The 13,027-nt window shown below is 38.4% G+C and overlaps 1 pseudogene; it reads left to right on the plus strand.

Moving 5' to 3' along the window:
- The first annotated feature begins 8,658 nt into the window (after positions 1 to 8,658).
- On the plus strand, positions 8,659 to 9,355 carry LOC101595796 (annotated as a pseudogene).
- The last annotated feature ends 3,672 nt before the right edge of the window (positions 9,356 to 13,027 follow it).

Raw genomic sequence — 13,027 nt, forward strand, 5'->3', positions numbered from 1 at the left:
CCAAACCCTGTTACCTATTGGTAAACCATAGAATTACTCTAAAATTTCATAACCTTTAGTTATGGCAAAAACATGCATTCCATAAAGCATATCAAAAACGAAAAGTAGAAAATTGTACCGTGATTCTGTTTTACTTCCTTAATAGAAAGCTAAAATTAAAAGGTGGTGTAGATGCCTGCTAAGATAGCCCCTGTTATTCTTGTCACCTGGTACCTAAGCAACAGAATAGGACAAAGGTTTTAGGATGTATTTTCTATGACTATTACCTCATTTACAACTACCTTGTGCTAATTAACTCATTCCATTCATTTTCTGTATTAAAAAAAGTGAAGCATTTAATGGATGGGAGATGGCTATCAGTAAAATACTTGTTACACAGGAGTGAGGAGCTGACACTCATATTTCTGACTCATATGTAAGTTCTAGACAAACATGGAAGTCTGTAACAGTACTGCGGATATGGAGCAGGGGTTCCTCAGTGTGGCTGGATAGAATAGTAGAATTGTGACCTCTGAATTCAAGTGAGAGATCCTGTCTCAATAAATATATTGGACAATGATTAAAGAAGACACCCCACCTGATATCAGCTTTTGGCCTCTACAAGGAAACAGAGATGCATACACACCCATCCACATATACCACACACACACATACACGTGTAAAAATAATAAAAGATCTAAATTTTTCATAAAAAAAGGCCTTTGGACCTCAATATAAGACCCAGAAACTCTCTAAGCACTGAAAGAAAAGAATAGGAGGAACTAGCTCTCCACTATATAGGAGTGGGGAAGGACTTGCTGAACAATGCCTCAGTAGCACAGGAAATTAAACAATCTCTCAACCAATGGAATCTCATGAAGCTTAAAAGTTTTTACATAAACAAGCATACCATGAGCAGAGCCAATAGATTTTCCACAGAATGGGAGAAAAACTGTGCAAGCTATAGCACTGACATAACACTGATATCTAGAATCTACAAGGAAGTAAAAAAAAAAATAAATAAATAAAATAAAATAAATAAAATCAAGCAACACACTGAAAAAATGGGGTAAAGAACTGGATAGGAAGTGCTCATAGGAAGAAATACAAATGGCTAACACACACTTGGGAAAATGTTAAACATCCCAGACCATAAGGGACATTCAAAGTAAAACAACAATGAGATTCTACCTCTCTACAGCAAAGATAGCAATCATTAAAAAAGTTTAACTACCACAAATGTTCAGTAGGATCTGGGGAAAAAGGAACCCTCATTCACTCTTGGTGGGAATGCAAACTTGTATGACCACTATGGAAATAAATAAGGAGATTCCTGAAAAGCATGAATATAGAACTAACAACAGACCCAGTTATTCCCTTACTGGACGTTTACCCTAAATGCTCCACTCTTCATTACAGGGATATTTGCTCAAACATGTTTATAGCTACTAAATTCATAATGGATAAGAACTGAAATCAGCCCAGGTGATCATCATTGGATGAATGGATAGTGAAGTTGTGCTACATATAACAATGGAATTTTACTCAGGAGTAAGAAAAAAAATGATACAATGAAATTTGTAGGAAAATGGGTGAACTTAGAGCAGTTTATACTCAGCAATCTTACATAATCACAGAAAGACAAATGCTACGTATTCTCACATATCTGCAGTTCCTAACCTGGATTAGCCTGAGTTGCTGGTTAACCAGTTAGTCAACTTGAGACCCAGACAGTAGGGATGGAAGGGCTTGGAGGGGTGGTGGAGGGGATGGAGGGTGGGGGAAAATAATCACAAAACTAAACCCCAAATAAACTGATACCATAGAAATCTTCATCCCTGCAGGTAGACTAAAAGATATAACCCTCAACAGTAATATAGGGGGAATGCCCAAAAAGAAGGGCCCTGGAGAGTATGAAATGAAACCTAACATTAAACAAACTTTGGCTCTGACCTGGAACTCAACAGTATGAGAAACAGATGTTGCCCACATTGAGCTGTTGACCAGAGAGACCTATGAGATCCCCACAACAGGCTTTTGTCAAAGCACTTGATAACTGCCTGATGTACACGGTAAGACCCTATGGCTGAAGACATCATATGCTGACAAAACAGAACATGGAGAGACCTGGCTGGAGTTTGGATGAAAGCCAGTCCCCAAACAATTAGCTTATCTAGTGTAAGAAAGTTCTATATGAGCTACAGGGGTAAAGTGGCAAACAACTGTGTGAGCAAGCAGGAGTCTAAGCTACTCAGAAACAGCCAGCCTGACAAGAACACACCAGTGCAATGTGGTACACACTCTTGGTGGGTAACGAACTACTTTTTGATTGGTTAAGAGATCCATTCAATGGAAATTAACACATATCTAGGACTGGGAACCAGGTCTGAATCTGATGGGCATGAAGATTATGCTTGCAAATGTCAAGAGCCCATTAGTCTTTGGCTAAAAGAGGAGCTATATCCATTAAACTCCCCCTAAATTAAACAAAATTATCCAACTTAACCTATGCTGACTTTACACTTTACTGAAGAATCTGTTTTTCTTTTTCATAAGGTAATGAGACCCGAGAAGATAAACCACCCCTCACATATCACTAAGACTCTGGCCAAACCACAGAAGAAGTGGGGAGACAAGCAAGGGTGCTACTTCCGTGGTGAGTCTCACAAACAGCAAGGTGAAGGAGACAGACACTGAGGATGCTCAACATATATCAAAGCAGGAATCCAGAAGCTCCTAAGAGCTCATCACAGAAGTAGATTTAAAATCCACAAAGGCTCAGGGAATTTTAAAGAAAAAGGGGACAGACGGAATGTAAGATGCACAGGTTGGTATGTAATGCCTAGAGACACTAACTTCCCTCAGTACCTGACTGCTCCTCCCACAAGTCATAACCTACATCCCGATGGAAATGCAAGCAACACCACTGTGGAATGGGCAAAGGGAGGAGGAAAAAAAAGACATGATGTATCCATACAAAATATGTTCCTAAAAAAAGAGAAAAAAAGAAAGAAAAAGAAAATCCCATGCATAGTGTCAGTGATCATAGTCGACTATAGGCAACTGTTCTTTTTTGGTTTTTCAAGGTAGGGTTTCACTCTAGTCTAGGCTGGCCTGGAAATCACTCAGAATTCTCAGGATAGCCTCAAACTCATGATGATCCTCCTCCTCTGCCTCCAAAGTGCTGGGATTAAAGGTGTGCGCCACCACCCTGGGCTTGACTATAGGCAACTTTTAAAATGAAGGTGGCATCAAGCCAACAGCATGCAGGAAAGAGGTCCTTTCAGTCCTACAATGTCATGAATGCTATTAGCAATGGCAGTGATCTTAGATGTAGAGTTTTTCTCAGACATGTCTCAAGAGAACAATGCTTGACCAAAATCTTGATTGCAGTCATTTTAATCTAATTTTTTGTATATGTGTGTGTGTGTGTGTGTGTGTGTGTGTGTGTAATGTCTGTGGTGTGGTATATGCATATATGTGTGCAAATGCACATGGCCCATGTACATATTGTGAAGGGCAGAGGTGAATGTCAGTTATTATTTTTTTTCCATTATTCTGCTTGGTCCCTCTTGAGACAAGAGTTTCTCTCTTATCCTAGAGTGGAGGTTTTGGGACAGATTTGATGATAAACTAGCCCCAGCAATACTCCTGTCCTGCTCTCCACATGAGTGGGGTTGCAGGCATACATGGCCATGCCTAGATATTTATGTAGGTGCTGGGGAATCTAACACATCAGGCCTTCATGTTTATGGTGCAAGTGTTCCTACCCACTAAGATATATCCCCAGCCATGATTGCAGTTTTATGAGAAGCATGTGCACATTTCTGAACCAAGGATGTTATGAGTAAATAACGGTTTGCTGTTTTAATCTGCTACATATGAAATGAGGTAATTATTGGAGAGAATGAGCAACTAGGAAATTATATAGCATTACTTTTCTGTAGTTTAGATAATATTCCACACAGGAAGAGTCTGAAGGGCATAGTGTATAAGTGATCTGAAGTATGTTTTTAAGCACATGTCAGAGTGTCAGTCCAACATGAGAACAAGGTAAATAAGTTAAGAATGTCCCAGGTTTACCAGGAACACAAGATGATACTGATGGCTAGATTCAGACCTTTGCATGTCACCATATTCTCTTGGTACTCATGCAAGGCATGAGCTACCCAGAAATTTATAAAGTAGAAATTAGCCACTAATGCTTCTCAGGCAAAGTGTGGGGCCCCTCATGTATTCTTGGAATACAATCAATAATGGTTATTTGTGTCTATGTTTTCTTGGCTACAGTGAAGGACTTGAGGATGAGTTTTATTAAAGATGATGGGCTGCAAACCTTCAAATATTCACTATTATACTCTTTATAGAAGTATGTTGATCTCTAGGTTGAAAAATGAGACAGAGTAATCATCCTACATATGCATACACCTATTTGTAAATTATGTCTATACAGATATGACTTGAGTCATGTTAATATTAGTTTACTATATATTATAAGATAAATCAGAAAAAAGAATTTTGAGTGGCATTGTTAAATATTACATACATGTAAGGTATCTTAAGGAAAAGGACAAAAAGATATTTTTTCACAACCCACTAATCGAAAATAACAAAAGAAACTTATGTAAAGATGAATAATCTTGTTCAATTAAAGATTTAAATAACACTTTGAGATATTTAGTAACCAGCCATTATATATCTAATTCTTTTTTTTTTTTTTCTTCTTTTTTTTTTTTCCCTCCCCGCCCTCCCATCCATCTTATTGTCTAGTCCATGAGGTACTTGCTGGGTATGTAAGGCATCTTGGGCAAATTCAGGTTAGGTGTTGCAGATGAGTGAGACTATGTATATATCTAATTCTATGCTGAGATTTGAATTCCATGTATGCACACACACACAGACACACTCACCAGGCAATATTACTAGAAATAGTCTAATGGGTAAAGTCACTTCCTTGTGTGCACTATTCAGCCATGCCTTCTAAAATACAAAGTTAAAACTTAAAGTGGAGAAATTTGATGTAAAAACCTGTGCAAAGTATTCAAATATTCAAATTTTCACAAAACATTATTTATAAATTCACTTTAAATTACTCAAAATGAAGTAATCATGGAAGTGAATATTGAAACAAAATATGATAATTAAGGATAAATTAGTACTTAAATGCAGTTAAAATAAATACAAATGTTAAAAAGTAGGGTTCCCAATGTGGACAGTATGCAGGCTGGTGTGTCTGTGTGGAGTGGGTAGGCCAGACCCCTCCTTCCTGGTTCTTCCCAGTTACCTGATCCAAGTTACCTGGGCCACACTGTGTGCTGGAAGGCATGGAGCAGAGTAAGTAGGCCAGAACCCTGTTCCCTGGCTCCTCCCAGTCCTCTGAGTTTGGTAGATCCCATTGTACCCTGCTTGGGAAGACCTGGTCCCTGTGTGAGCTATGGAATCAGGCCTTTTGCTTGGATATCCTGACAGGAAACTGGGTACCAACATTCCTGTTCACCTGAACCAGAGGGTATATGGTCAGAAGGACAAAAATTTGCATCTTCCTCAATAAAATAGAATTTCTAAAATGGGCAGACAACAACACACACACACACACACACAAAAGCCAATGAAAGTCAGAAGACTGTGATCTGCACTAAGGATGCCTAGTCTTACAAGGGAAGCCTTCAGTGAAATCATACAGAAATCAACAGAAATTCATTCCCATAATGAAAACACAACAACGAATGAGACCCTTATAAAAATAACTCTCTGAACTGGAAGCCAACCATCAAAGAAACAATAATCCTGCCAATGAAATTGAACAGAATCAACCCCCTGAACATTCAGTTGTCAGGAGGCTTAACCTGATGGAAGAAAATGTTAGAACCCTCCAAACAGATATAAATAAATTGAAGATGAGTCAAGAAATGGAAGATCTCAACAAGTGGTTAAGATAATGAAGACTTGATCAAATGCAAGAGTGAATTCTAGGAAGCAACAAGAAAATCAGAACTTGAAATAGTACATCAAGAAAAACATGGACACAGTGCTAATTAACACAACAGAAAACAAAACTCAAAGAGAAATTATAAAACCCTCTCTACAACCCCTCACCAACAGAGTTATTCATGTGAAAGACAGAATTTCTGACTTGAAGGACAAGAAAGAATAAATTGATTGGGAAGCCAAAAACTTTGCTAAGTTCAAAAATCAAGTGGACAGAATATGATAGAACTGTGGGATATCCTAAAATGACCAAATATCTGGATCATAGATATACCAGAGAAGAGGAATTCCAGGCCAAACATATAGAGAAAATATTCAACAAAATTACTGAAGGAAATTTTCTGAGTCTGTCAAAACAGAGGCCTATCCAAACACAAGAAGCCCACAGAGCACCAAACACACAGGACCAAAGAAGAAACTCCAAGATACATCATAGTTAAAACTCTTCACAAAGAAAACAAAGATAGAGTGTTAAAAACAGCAAGAGAGAAACAATTCACCACATACAAAAGCAATCCCTTCAGATTTACATCAGATTTCTCAGTGGAAACACTGAAAGCCATAAGAGCCTTGAGTGGAACACTTAAAAGTCTGAGAACTATGGATTTCAACCCCAACTACTCTATCCAACAAAAGTATCCCTCATAATAGATGGTGAAAGAAAAAATTTCCATGAAACAAGTCAAGTCTATAAACACAAAGCCAAATCTACAGAGACTATTTGAAGGAATACTCCACACAGAGCAGTCAAACAACCAATCTCAGGAGCCAACAAGAAGATCACAACAACCAAAATTGACCAGGCTCAAAATAGCACAAAACACAAGAAAGCACAAAATCCCATACACCTCATCAAGGCAGGGATTAATTCAAACCTCACAGAAATAACCTTAAATATTAACGGACTTAACTCACACATCAAAAGATAGAGGTTGTCAGGATGGACCAAAAAACTTGATCCCTTTATTTTCAGTCTTCGGGAAACCTAACACACCATTAAGAGTGAAGCATTGGAAAATGATATTCTAAGCAAATGGAAACAAACAAACAAACAATCAAAACACAGAACAAGAAAAGTGGATGTTTTTATACTAATATCAGATAAAATAGACTTCAAACTAAAAGTAATCAAAAAGGTCAAAGAAGGTCACTTCTTACTCATCAAGGGAATGTTTCATCATAAGCACATCACAATCATAAATATATATGCTCCAAATACAGGTACACCACAGTTTATAAAACAAAATTTACCCAACATTAAAACAGAAATAAACACCAACACTATCAGAGTTGGAGACTTCAATACTCCCTACTATCAATAGACAAATCAAGCAAAAAATCAAAAGGGAAATAATAAAGCTCAACAACATCATAGGTCAACTAGAACTAATGGATAACTACAGACCTTTTCACCCCAATTCTATAGAATACACATTCTTCTCAGCAATCCACATAAACTTCTCCAAAATTGACCATACATCAGGCATAAAGTGTGCCTTAATAAAGTCAGGAAAATTAAAGCAGCTTCCTGTATCATGTCAGATCACAATGCTCATCTTGTGCTGTAAAGTACTACATGATCTACTGGGAGAAAGGGTCAAACATCTGTCCAAGCAACTCAAAGTCTAAGTGACTCAGAAGCAAGAGACCTGATGTGATGTTCACACAAGTGCAATAGTGGCACACACACATGGTGGCTAACAGATCCACTTAGTGGAAAGATAATCATATCTAGAACTAGGAAACAAGTCACAATAATATCCAGATAATGATTCTCCTTTTCATTGTCAAGTTCCCACTAGCCTTGGTCTGTAACTGGGTATACACCCTTTAAATTCTCCTTAAATTAATAATGGTTATCCCATTTAACTGGTTAACTGGTGTTGACTTCACTCTCCATTGGAGAATCTGCTTCTTCTTCTCAGACAGGAGCTAGAATTGAGGAGATAAATGATCCATTGCAATTCACCCAGGGTCCAGCTGAAACCACAGAGGAATTGGGGTAATGAGCAAGAGTGCTGCTTTATGAGTGAATCTGGTATGAAGACAAGGGTGAAGGAGATAAACACTGAATATAATCAGCACCTCCCAAACCAGAGATCCAGAGGCTCCTAAGCACCCATTACTGAAGTAGACTTAAAATGCTCCAAGCATAGCTCAGAGAATTTTGAGGAGGGGGGGGGGCAGAAAGACTTTTATAGTTACAAGTTACATGACCTACATTCCCCATTGGGTTGACCTGCATCCCCAGTGAGGAACTCCTCTTCAGAAAAAGAGCAGGGAGGAGAGAAAGGATGGCACCAACAAGTGTTGTTTACATACTAAATATGTTCATATTTAATAAAAATAAGAAAGTTAAATAGTAAGATATAAAATTTAAATCAATCATAAAATAGTACTTCTTAATAAAATAATACTTCTTTATAAAATAATAATTTTTCAAGTTTTTTAATGTTCAGGAAGTACTAAGGACAAAATATGGAATGGAGAGAAATTATGAAGCTCTAATGGTTAGTATTATACAGAATGAAATTTAGTGTATTAAGAAATGGCAGGAGGAGAAAGGAAAGTGGGAGGATCCTCCATCACCACTGCCACCAGGGAAGTTGTTCCTGAGTCAAGAGGATCCCATCTGACTTCCCACCCTCCATCCCACTGCTTCCTCAGACTGGACCAACAATCTGCTAAAACATGGTGGATTGTTATGAAGTTCTAGGCATGCAGAGACATGTCTTACCTGAGGATATCAAGCCCTAAGGCATATCAAAAGCTGGCACTATAGTGGCACCTAGATAACAATCCTGAGAATAAAGAAGAAGCATAGAGAAAGTTTAAACAAGTAGCCAAGGCATATGAGGTGTTATAAGATGCTAAAAAATGAAACATCTATGAGAAGTATGGCAAAGGAGGATTTCATGGTGGTGGTGGAGGAGGGAGAAGTCATTTTGACAGTCCCTTTGGGTTTGGCTTCACATTCTAGAAGCCAGGTGATATCTTCAGGGAATTTTGGGTGGGGGGGACCCATTTTCATTTGACTTCCTTGATGACTATTTTGGGAACCAAACAGGTCCAGAAGGAAGCAGAAGCCTAGGCACTGGCTCCTTCCTCTCTGCCTTCCCTGGGTTTCCATCATTTGGAGTTGGATTTTCTTCATTTGATACAACAGGGTTCACTTCATTAACTTCATTCTCTTCAACTTCATTTGGTGGCAGTGCAATGGAAACTTAATATTGATATTTACTTCTACCAAAAGAATTAATGGCAGAAAAATCACTACAAAGAGAATGTGGAGAATGGTGAAGCAAGGGTAGAATTTGAAGAAGATGCTCAGTTAAAGTCCAGACCAATAAATGGTAAGGAGCAGCTGCTACACTTGGATAACAAGTAATACAATGCACACATTTAACAGAAATGTTAAACAATAACAAGCACCACTTAAGGATTAACAGTAACATTTTTTTTTTCTGAAGATTTCAAATGAACTCCACTTTCAGTATAACTCTACCTAATCTAAAGTGTTTATAAACAACTCATCAGAACCCCTGTTTATCACAGACTTTTGCATTTATTGTTGGGACCACACAATAGGGCCATTTTTGTGTCTTCAAAATTATTGTAATTTCTGTATGCACTTTGCCTTTTTATTAAACATAATCTAAGATGTGCCTGTGACTAGTAGGGTAGGATGAGAGTGTACTTTCACACAGCATGGACCTGCTTTCTACTGTGTCTGAAACATGAGCCAAGTAGTGTCACCCTGCTGTGAAGTTAACATTGCCAGGATGATCTTCAACAGAAATAACTTCAGTATTTGGGGGGGGGGATATTTATTAATGTAATATGTTATTGCTTTAATGGTAATACATTTCTGGCTTAGCATAACTTAAGGATGTTTCTGCTTGGGCAACTTTGTGCGTTCTGACAATTGTTTAAATATGTAATGTTAAGCTTAGGTTTTAAAAAGCTGGTAAACTGTGTCTTTGTCTTCGCTTAAAAAATGAAAATGTTTTTGGAGCATTCTTTCATGAAAAAAATTAAAAAGAAATGGCAGGGACAGTTTTTAGTTGGGAAAATAGATTTCATTGTTTTTTAAAGCATGTCATTATCCCTTCCATGTAATGGCTGGAAGAATATAATCTGCTGTTGTCATAGCCATTTCTATGAGATTTATAGGAAATTTATGTACATATTTTTTCTTTATACTGTTAACATGTTGACCTACATATATTTCACCATAAAGCATATAACAAAATATTTTAAGTGAATATATCAAAACGGTTGTGTTAGGACTCATGCTCCACTTTCCAGGTCCCATGTAAGCAAAGTGACGCAAGCACACAAGGTCACACATGTGCACAAGGGGGGCACACGCATCTGGAGTTTGATTGCATTGGCTGGAGGCTCTGGCATGCAAATTCCCCCTCCACTCTTTTATTTTATTTTATTTTATTTTATATTTTATTAACATTTTCCATGATTATAAAATATATCCCATGGTAATTCCCTCCCTCCCCACCCCCACACTTTCCCATTTGAAATTCCATTCTCCATCATATTACCTCCCCATTACAATCATTGTAATTACATATATACAATATCAACCTATTAAGTATCCTCCTCCCTTCCTTTCTCTACCCTTTATGTCTCCTTTTTACCTTACTGGCCTCTGCTACTAAGTATTTTCATTCTCACGCAGAAGCCCAATGATCTGTAGCTAGGATCCACATATGAGAGAGAACATGTGGCGCTTGGCCTTCTGGGCCTGTTTTGTTTTTTTGAGGTAGGGTCTCACTGTAGCCCAGGCTGATCTGGAATTCACTAAGGAGTTTCAGGGTGGCCTCGAAATCATGGTGATCCTCCTAACTCCCAAGTGCTGGGATTAAAGACGTGCACCACCATGCCCAGCTTACTCCTCCACTCTTTTGCATTAAAAAAATATGTTGGAAATCCTCAGCTTATCACATGAACTATGTTTTATACTTTCCTGACTGTAGTCTTTTAATTTTTTTTTATTTTTATTTATTTATTTGACGGAGAAAGAGGGAGAGAAATGGGGAGAGAGAGAGAAGGAGAGAGAGAGAGAGATAAAGAGAATGGGCACTAGGGCCTCCAGCCACTGCAAACAAACTCCAGACACATGCACCCCCTTGTGCATCTGGCTTATGTGGGTCCTGGGTATCTAACCTGAGTCCTTAGGCTTTGCAGACAGATGCCTTAAATGCTGAGCCATCCCTCCAGCCCAGTGGGGTTTAAGTAAATCCAGAATTGCCTTTTAATTACTTCAGAGTCTCTCACTTATAACTGTCTATAGTGCAGCATGATCTAACTTCAGTTTGCTATTTAAAAGTATAAATGCCTACAAGCAACATTATCCTTAGTATACGAGAAAATTGCATTAGAAAGAAAGAAAAGCATTGAGAAATAACTAGTTATATCTATTTACTATCTTATGTTAATCTGTCATTCTTTGCTTCAAAATTTGCTAATATTTTGGTCAAGATGGTGTCCACCTAAGTGCACCACACCTCCTGGGGAAGGAAAGGCAAGACATTAAGGGATCACTGGGTCTTTTAGGGGATAGCAATCTCTGGTAGATCACCAGTGGGAGGGTACAGAGGGGTAAAGAAGGGAATTGGCTGATTCCCTTGGATAGCCCACCAGACCCCAATACACCCAAATAGCAGTCCTAGCCATAGTCCAGCCTCAGGATACTCCTGCACTTGCTTCAGGAAAGGGGGACCCAGGTCAGCATAGTTCAACTTGCCTCACTGTGCAGGGGCTATTACATGGCTACCCCAGCCCACCTGTGACCTCCAGTTGGCTCCACCAGGCTGCCCTCCTGAGCTCAGGTCTGCTCTGTCCATCTGCCTACCCCAGCCCACCTGTGACCTCCAGTTGGCTCCACCAGGCTGCCCTCCTGAGCTCAGGTCTGCTCTGTCCATCTGCCCACTTTCTCAAAGGAAAGGCCCATCAAGATATAAGAAACTAATAGAACTCCAAACAGATTGGAGCAAAGGAGAAACTCTCCAAGACATATTGTCACTAAGACTCTAAACATTGACACCAAAGAGAAAATCCTAAAAACAGTTAGGGAAAAACAGCACACTACTTTTAAAGGTAACTCCATTAGAATTACTTTAGACTTCTCAATGGAAACCCTGAAGGCCAGAAGGGCCTTGAATGGAGCACTGCAAGCACTAAGAACCTATGGCTTCCAACACAAACTACTCTGCACAGCAAAAGTATCCCTCATAATAGATGGTGAAAGAAAAACTTACCATGACAAAACTCAGCTTTATAATTATATGAACATAAAACCAAACCTACAGAGAATATTTCAGGACATTCTCTACACAGGCAAATCAAATAATAAACTTCAAATGCCTACGAGAAGCAGATCACAATAACCAAACACAGAGAAGGCACAAAAAACTGTAAAGTCCATGGAAACACCAAATTACATATAACAACATATTATGGCAGGGATCCAATCAAACCTTCAGTCATTGCCCAAAACATTAATGGTCTTAATTAACCCATCAAGAGACACAAGCTAACATGGTGGATTAGAAAATTATAACCCTCAATCTGTTGTCTTCAAGAAACCCAATTTACCATTAATGACAGAAAACTCCTCAGGGTGAAAGCATAGAAAACAATATTCCAAAGAAATGGTAATAAGAAAAAAAAAAGCAGGTGTTGCTATATATACTATGTGATAAAGTAGACTTCAAACCAAAAATAATAAAAAAATACAAAGAAGGCCACTTCCTACTTATCAAGGGAATGGTACATCAAGAGGATATAACAATCATAAACCTTTATGCACCAAAGACAGGGCAACACAGTTCATAAAACAAAACCAACTGGAAAATAAAACAGAAATAACCACCAACACCACCATAGTTGGGGACTTCAATACACCATTATCAGTAATAGTTAGATCATCAAAACAGAATCTCAACAGGGAAGTAAGAGAGTTCACAAAAACCATAGAACATTTAGACCTAACGGACATCTGCAGAATATTCCATCCCAAATCCACAGAAAGCACATTGTT

This window comes from Jaculus jaculus, chromosome 13 (assembly GCF_020740685.1).
Source record: "Jaculus jaculus isolate mJacJac1 chromosome 13, mJacJac1.mat.Y.cur, whole genome shotgun sequence".
Taxonomy (NCBI): domain Eukaryota; kingdom Metazoa; phylum Chordata; class Mammalia; order Rodentia; family Dipodidae; genus Jaculus; species Jaculus jaculus.